Source organism: Sinocyclocheilus grahami, unplaced genomic scaffold (assembly GCF_001515645.1).
Source record: "Sinocyclocheilus grahami isolate Dianchi unplaced genomic scaffold, SAMN03320097.WGS_v1.1 scaffold1.1, whole genome shotgun sequence".
In the NCBI taxonomy this organism is placed as follows: domain Eukaryota; kingdom Metazoa; phylum Chordata; class Actinopteri; order Cypriniformes; family Cyprinidae; genus Sinocyclocheilus; species Sinocyclocheilus grahami.
Window position 1 is genome coordinate 1,742,192 of NW_015505180.1, and position 8,835 is coordinate 1,751,026.

Genomic DNA, 8,835 nt, shown 5'->3' on the forward strand with positions numbered 1-8,835 from the left:
CATTAGTTTTTATTCATTTTTAGTAGTCTATATATGTTTTATTTCAGTTTCAGCTTTAGATATTTTAGTAATTAATGCCTTGGCAACAAGCTGAAATAAAAAATATATTTATAAAATATTTTCTTTTATTTCAGTCAACGTTTATTTTATTTCAAGTAACAAAAATAGTTGTTTTTATGTTTTTAGTTTTAATTTAACAACGATTAATTTAGTTAACGATTATAGCCCTGGAATTTATCAACCGACTTTTCATTTACTGACTAATTACCATTTAATGATGAAACAATGTTGATCTTCCCACCGATGGGATAAAGGCTATTTAGATTGATTAATAGAAATTAACAGGTAGAAGAAAAAATGCATCAAACAATATAAATCTCTATCCATTCTAAAATCCGGGCACATGTACAAATTCATGCACACTGTATGTCTACTTACAACAAAACATGTACAGAAGTAATATAGATACAGATATTTGAGATCCAATGTCATGAAGCCAGTGATTGGACAAAAGCTGTCGCTCATGATTTGTTACCATCAAACTTCCAGTGAACGGATCCTCCGCTGCAAACAAGCAGATAGACTTGGATAATTCCCTTGTGATCTTGCATATCTTGGCTAATCCAGCCAGAAAGCTGGGCTTTAGTAAGTTCTTTAGAGAAGACGAGAGTAAACCGCTTAGTTATGCTGTGCTGTTTTGTCGAAGCAAGCCGTTTTGATTGGTATGGGCTTTTAGGTTACTAGTTTACTGTAGATCTCGTTGTGATCGTATAAATGCTACTATTGAAAATGTAGTCAAAGAGCATTTTTAAAAACAAAATCAGGAATTTCCATTTTCAGTTTGCGCAAGTCTCATTTTTATTTATTTTATTTTTATTATTTTTTTGGATTTTCTTGTGAAAGTTGAAAATTAAATATTCTACTTCATCGTCAATGCATAATGCATTGTTTTAACATGAAATCGCAATGTTTTTTCATTACAAAAAAATGAAATCGTAGTATTTGAAGGTGTACCAGTTCTGCAAAGAAAGGATGGTAGGATAACGCCCTCCAGTTTGGCCATCCAGCGGACTGTATCTTTGGGACAAAGGGACTCCCTCGACCCTTGTCAAGATATAAAGGTGCAGGATTTGAACAATCAGAGAGAGGATAACAAGAAAACAGGTCCAGAAAAGTTGTAAATGGGGTGTGGAATAATTTATGCGGACACAGAAGAGGTTTCGGTCTTGCTGGAAACCTCTGAGCACTCATCAATCTTCTTGCCAAATACAGTCTCCATGATGCAGGCATTGAACTGGAACACAAAATGACTGAGTATTAGCGTCTGTCTGCATGTGTAGTGTTGTTATTCAATGCATATGTGTTGTCCATCTCACCTGTTTGTTCAAGAAGGCGTAGATTAGGGGGTTGTACATGCAGGAGCTCTTTAAAAACAAAGCAGGGATGGCTACCAGACGGTAATCCTTGTTCGCATCATCAGCATAGGCAAAGCACATGGCACTGATGGCATAAGGGCCATAGCAAACTATATAAGAGCCAACCATCACAATAACCACTCTGGACACTTCCTTCTCTGCCTTTTGGGTGGAGGCTGACTCAGCCTGCTGGCCTGCAATCTGTGGGTAAATTCTAAAACAACTTAAGCTTGTGAAATATATTTTCATTCTGATAAAGCATTCACACATATTCTACTTTCAGTCCTGAAAGTCCTACAAATTTTAAAAGTGTGATTTCTGGGAATGTTGAAGTCATATATATTACACATATAGTCATATATATTACACACACACACGCATATTATATATGCATTAAAGTTTAAAATAATACTGAATTTAATTACTAATTATATATTTAATTATTTTAAAGCAATACTGAAAATTCAAAGTAATTAAAATCATAAGAGCTCATGGAAAAATCATGGTCATTTCTAAAGTAAATATAAATGTCTCTAGTTTTGCTTCATTTTCAAATATTTTACCTTCTAGATTTTTCTGTGTGAACATGATTGCTAAAAAGAAGCATTTTAAAAATCTGTATCCAATTGGAAAAGTAATGAAAACAAATGGAAATGTATTGGCTAGAAATTGTGAGATCCCTGAGGAGATATTTGACAAAATTGCCAACATTGCAATTTTGCCATGTTGCCAACAATTTGTGCTTCATTGAATTGGAATCAAAGAACATAAAGTAGACTGATGTAATTAGTTAAGCATGCGCTGAAATTGAAATCAAAAGCCAAATTTTTTTATTATTTTTATTCAATAATATGTAGCCTATAATATTATGATAATCCTAAATAATATTGCCTGAATACACGCAACAAAGTAAATCAAATATTTATTTGAGAAAAAAAAATATCTACAAATGTTTATCTACATTTGTCCACAAGGGTGTATAAAAGCAAAAAGTTGGGATACTTACAGAACTTTTTCTTAGTGTGAAGAACATTTTAAAAATGTAAAGAACCTTTTTACACTATAACGAATGTTTTGTGGCTTGGAAATGTTCCATGGATGTCAAACATTCCTCATGGAACCATAGATGCCATTAAAAACGTCATTTTTAAGAGTGTCACGTCTATGCCATTCAAAGTTTGTCGACTCTCCGTCTTACCCGCAATTGATCCCATAGCCGATTCCATCGCACACAACGTATGACCAAGGAAGTAAGAGGAATACTTGGCTTACGGAGAAAGTGTCAAAAATTAAGCCTGCTATAGGGAGATGTTCACCAGAATGTAATTGAGAGGCTGTCAGATTTTCTTGTACTTTATTGTAACAAAAATGACAATGGTGTTCAGAGGCACACCCACGAAAAATACAAAGCCCATGAAAGCTGTAGAAAGCCCACTTGGGGGCCAGGTGGTACTGTGGGCCCTCGAAGGGGCTGACTTTGGAGAGGTTCATAATTTAAAAGGCCCACACATCTATGGTTGCGCCTTTAGTGGCCTTGTTCTTGCACGGTGTCCTGGTGGAGTCAATGAGCAGCCTGACTGGCCAAATACTGATGGCATGGCCTTTTATAAAATCCTCAAAGTCTTGCCTGGTGTGAAAAGTTGGGGGTAAATGGAGATGAAAAGGAAGATCATCCTCTGGGTGATCTTCCGGACATGTTGTTGGGATAATCTGTCCTGTCCATACAAATTATGCTCAACATCCCCTAGAATCTCTAAGCACATGATTAGGCAACACATGTTGCCTGCAGGTAGAAAGCCCACTTGGGGGCCAGGTGGTACTGTGGGCCCTCGAAGGGGCTGACTTTGGAGAGGTTCATAATTTAAAAGGCCCACACATCCATGGTTGCGCCTTTAGTGGCCTTGTTCTTGCACGGTGTCCTGGTGGAGTCAATGAGCAGCCTGACTGGCCAAATACTGATGGCATGGCCTTTTATAAAATCCTCAAAGTCTTGCCTGGTGTGAAAAGTTGGGGGTAAATGGAGATGAAAAGGAAGATCATCCTCTGGGTGATCTTCCGGACATGTTGTTGGGATAATCTGTCCTGTCCATACAAATTATGCTCAACATCCCCTAGAATCTCTAAGCACATGATTAGGCAACACATGTTGCTCTACAAATGCAGAATATCATATGTTTTAGATTGTATTGGAGCATAAACAACAGGGTGCATGCAGCATGTTTAACATCTAGAAAGACATTTCTAAAAGGCCATTAATATTCAGTGATATTATCTTGAACTGGTATTAAGCTTGAACTGAATTGAGCTATTGTCTTCAGGAGAGAAGTCAAATTTATTTCTTAATCGACAAACTTCGCAACATTGACACAACTGAACAGAATTTAATAAATATTGAACTGACTTGAGCTGAATAACGAGATTATTGTATTTCTGCTAGCTGCTGTCAGTGGTTAGCATTTAACTTACATAGTCAACAACCCAATGAGCCCACATATTGGTTCACATTTGACCTGTATTTTGCTTTCCAATAGCTTTAAATGAAGGTTTCAGATTGGTAACGAATCAATGAAATCAAACTATCTTGAATCTTCAGTTCATGTTTTCTCATTTAACGTGTTGAGCTGTGACCAGATCTGGGGACGTCTTGGTCGACTTTTGTGATTTCACATAAGAGAACTAATCAAAATAAGGATAACAGAAGTAGTTTGCAAGTTATGAACTGTTGGGCCCCATCACTGAGTCTCCTTTAGTATTACTTTACATGCAAGTCCACAAGCAACACATATATCAGAGGTAAACAGCAATGAATTACATTTCTTTTTTTCCTTTTTTTTTTACTTAATTTGAATCATTTGGCCAGTAAATTAAACGAGTTTAACACTTAAAAGTACAAAATATTGTATACGTGCCTCAGGCAACCATAGTCCTATAGTTATTTCACAACTTGCAAATCACTTGTTAATCTTTAGCCTATAGCCTAAAGGACACAGTCATTTTGGTGTTATGAATCGATGCTATAGTTGAATCTTAATTTCTAAAACCTATCTGCCTGGATTTATTTAAGTATGTCTGGTAATTCAACAACAAGTTGTCAAGTTGTTTTTCAGAGGATTGTACGATTCTTTTATGATTTAGCTTTTAAGATTTAGGTTCAATGATCCCGCAGTTTTATTGTCTGATAAGAAATGTAAAAAGTATCAGTACTGTACATTTCTGAATTGGCGAATGCTTTAAAGAAACTTTGCTTGAAAGGTTTTGAAACTTCTAAAGTCTAACACCGAATTATCTCTGTACTGAGTACTAAAACACTTTCCTAAAACACATGGAAACCACATGGAAGGTAACATAACAGGTAACCTATAGTATTGGGCTATTTTTTGGGGGCCAAACAAGGTTGTTAATTCTTGGCTTCCATTTCATGAGCAGCAGTATAAGCAGGTGAAAGGCAAACCAAACTCTTAAGGTCCCCAAGCACAAGGATGAGCCGTAATCTGGAAACAAGATTTACTTAAACCAATCGCTAAAAATCCCCACAAACCATATCGATCATGTCACAGAGGGATTACGTCCAAACTGGCAGTTTATCTTGTTAGCTAAGACTTAGATTGTGGGTCAACTTTGTTAACTTGGGGAGAGATAAAGAGTGTTAAACTGGAAATCCAATACATCCGGCCTCTTTGTATACACCTCATTTTAGTTCCTTCATTTCTCCTCGGAGAATCTTCCCTTCCCCTCTCTCTCATTACTTTCCTTTGGTTTCGGCATGGTAAGTATTGTTTTTTTAGGTTACAAGCGTTTGGTTAATGATAAAGATTCATTAAAACTGATCAAATTAAGAAATTCATCATAGCCTGATCATTTATTCATTGCTAATGCTAAGTATTGCCTCTTTTGGTTTTGTAAGTTCAGCTTGTTTATTTTGCGCTCTTTATTTGCATAGAAACAATCAAAAGCTAAATTTTGCAGTTGTGTTTAATTGACTGTTGTAGGTCTTTAATTTGAACTCGCTGGGAGAAATATGTTTTCTGTTTATATACATAGATATACTATGGATTATGTTAACATAATCCACACAAATTTTATAGTATTAATGACCGGCATGTTTGACAATTTACTTATTTTAGTTTATATTGCATTTTCCCCCCTCCAACTTCTTGATGAAATCAAATGTGCTACTTGTAAAAGTTGAAATAAGAATGCACTTATGTTTGTGTCAGATATTTTGTACAGTGTGTTGATTTTGTAGACTTATAAATGTGGAATGATCTAATTCATGAAAGTCAGAAGCCATCCATTGACCCGGGTTTGTATTGTAACCAAGCTATGTATCTGAGTTGCATGGGTATGATACGACCTGGGTTACAGGAAGGTCATGGACATCCTGGGAATTATAGAGATGAACTGCGTAATGCACCTTTATCAACTTCATATCAGTAAATGATAATTGAACCAAATATGTTTAAATTCATTGAATGTGTGTGAATAAAAATAGATAGGATTTTTGATGTTAAAACTGAAATATACATGTATGTGTATTAAAGCCATCTATATGGAATTTTGCTGCTTGGATGATCTTTTTTTATTTTAGTCTGTTATGCCAGTGTGTGAGAGAAGCATGTGTATGTGAGAAGAAAAAAAGAGAGAAAAGAAACAGATGAAAGAGGGAGACTGGGAAAAAGACACTCAAGAGGTTGAAACTTGTCTGCAAAACAAAATATGATCTCGTGATATTTTTTTTCATATTATATTATATTTAAAACATATGACATATTAGAAAACAACTAGCTATTTCAGCTAAAGTGATTTTTTAATTCTTATTCCTACTTGTCATTTCACATATATTAATTGAATTTCTATATGCAGAAACTAGTAAATTCAGTAATATGATAAATGTTTGTAAAATATTCTATTTAAAAATGAATTATAGCCTACTCATTTATTAAAAACATATTATTTTATTTAAGCACAGAGTCATTCTCAAAACAGTGACATTTGTAGGATTTGTAGCAGGCTATTCAGATTAGTAGTGATGTGACATTTGAACCGAGGCATCCGAGCTCGTGTGGAGAATAAATGGACGTGCCAGTGCTGCGTTCAGCCCTGACAAAACGGTGCAAAACGTTTTTTTAAACGGAAACGGTGGTGCGTTGAACACACAGTTCTGATGACGCAAGAGTTGCAACTATGGCAGCTGAGAAGGCCATTCTTTGTGTTCTTTTTGAAGAATTTTCGGAGCCTGATGAAATCGGTATAAATACGTGTTTAATACTGCAAAATATGCTCGATGTTACAGTCACTGCCCTTGCCCTCCAGAATAAAAGAGAACATCCCAATCAAATGAAGGGATTTGTGGAAACTGTGGTTCCTAATTATTGTGATCCAACATTTGCCTCGCATTTCAGGATGAAAAGACAAACATTTCAGGTGACGGATAATCCACTTCTTACCTCCGAGACTGTGTTATGATCTATATGACCTTATTATTTTTATTGCGAGTATTAGGCTTATCATTATTGCTGATCGCTGTTGTTGTGCTATGATATTGTAATATTTACCATTATATAATCAGAGGGGTATAGAAAGCTTTATGAAAGTGTCACTCCACAATACAATAGCAAAATATATAAATATGTATAGTATTTTTATGTTACATTATTAATCAGTGTCTACACCTTCCTAAGGAAAGGATATGGACCAGAAGACATTGCAATTACTAAATGATATTTAGACAGACTTAAAGAAGTTCCAGAGCTATACTTGTGCTCTTATTATTTCAGTTAGTTTGCCTTTAATGTAAATAAACATGTGCAAACAATATACCTTGCTCTTGTGAATTTTATTTTGATGTTAATTACATTGTGCCAGCTGTCTCTTTAATACCGCGTGGTTTATATACATGCTGCTGCTGATTGGGCTGACATGTTTAACACACCCTAAAACAAGAGAAAACGCATCTCAAACCCGTTGCACACCGTTTCCAGGAAACATGTCGTTCAAACCGGAAACCGTAGCAAAACATTGCGCACCTGTTTGAGCTTGAACTTGCCCCCTTGTGTTGTTAATTTAGAAATCACGTGGCCAGTGACAAACGAAACCTTACTTTCTGTCGAATCACGTGGGTGTCGGAATGTTCAAATCCCCAGGTCTTACTTTACGAGCAAGTGTTCATTCAGACTTATGCAGTTACATTTTAAATACCCAGTCATACAAGTAATATGAAGAATACAAATTATTTCAGGAAAATCACATATTTGCCATTTATGCAATTCATATATGCCTACATTATTATTCTATTACATCATATTGATATTCGTACTGGCATTTAATGCCACGGTTTAATGGGTAAATTAATTTATCAGAGAGAGAAATTCAACACACGCACACACACTGTTAGGTTTTTATTTTTATGGAATATGTGGTGGCTGCTTCGTCCTACGCAGCTTCTTTCACAGGCTTTTGGCTGCTTTATTTTTACTAACCACCAGAAAGCGTTTTTTCCGACACTCTCAAAGCTTTGAATCTTTTCCCAGAAAAGTCTTCAGTATGATTTGTTCAGGGACTGATTCGTATGTGCAACTTGTACAGCAGAAATGTAGGTCATAAAGTAAAAATAGCCTATTAATAAATGTAGGGTTAGTAACGTAATAAAATATGCTATTAAACCAGTGTTTGTCGAACAACAAATGCAATCAATAAAGTGTAAATTACTAGTCATATAATATAGATAATAACAACAGCACAGCAATACTGAAATACACGAATTTTTATTATTTTTATTATTAATAAAAATGTAATTTTATTATTCAGTTCTTTTGGTGAATCAACATTCAGGACGACCGGTGTGGTCCGATTCCCTCACGAATGACTCTTCTGAACCGGTTCTTTTTAGTGAATCAAAGCAGTTCAGTCGGGGCGGGTACTGACTCAGTTGAATTCTAACAAGTAAAAGATATTTTCCCATATCTCACTTGAAATGAACCAGAACTTCTACTGTGTTATGCTAGGTGTGGCTAATGAAGACTTAAATCAGACACTTGACTGACTGTTTAAATAAAACGTAGTATTTGATTGTAATCGGTGGTATAAAATCTCACTTTTTTTGGTTTAATATTTTAGGCAATATATACTTTGGGACTAATTAACAGGACTGCATTTAAAAAAAAAAAGTGTAAACATACCTTTTGAAAACCTTTGTATTTCATTAAATTAATTAAAAAAATTTTTTTTACTTCTGTTCTGCTGATTGCAGTAAATTAAATAAGTGCCTTTCCCCCTAAAAGTATTTCTTCCTTGAAAATCCTAAAAGAATCGAAGTGTTAATGATTATGAATCCGTCACCTTTTCATGAGAGTGACCCTTAATAGTGTGCAGCAGTGGGTGTGTCTCTAATGAAATGATCCACGTAACAAGTATACCTCTG

At 35.2% G+C, this 8,835-nt stretch overlaps 1 pseudogene; it reads right to left on the reverse strand.

Annotated features, from left to right (window-relative positions):
- Nucleotides 1-1,122: 1,122 nt before the first annotated feature.
- LOC107591281 (ultraviolet-sensitive opsin-like) lies at nucleotides 1,123-3,273 on the reverse strand (annotated as a pseudogene).
- Nucleotides 3,274-8,835: the final 5,562 nt, after the last annotated feature.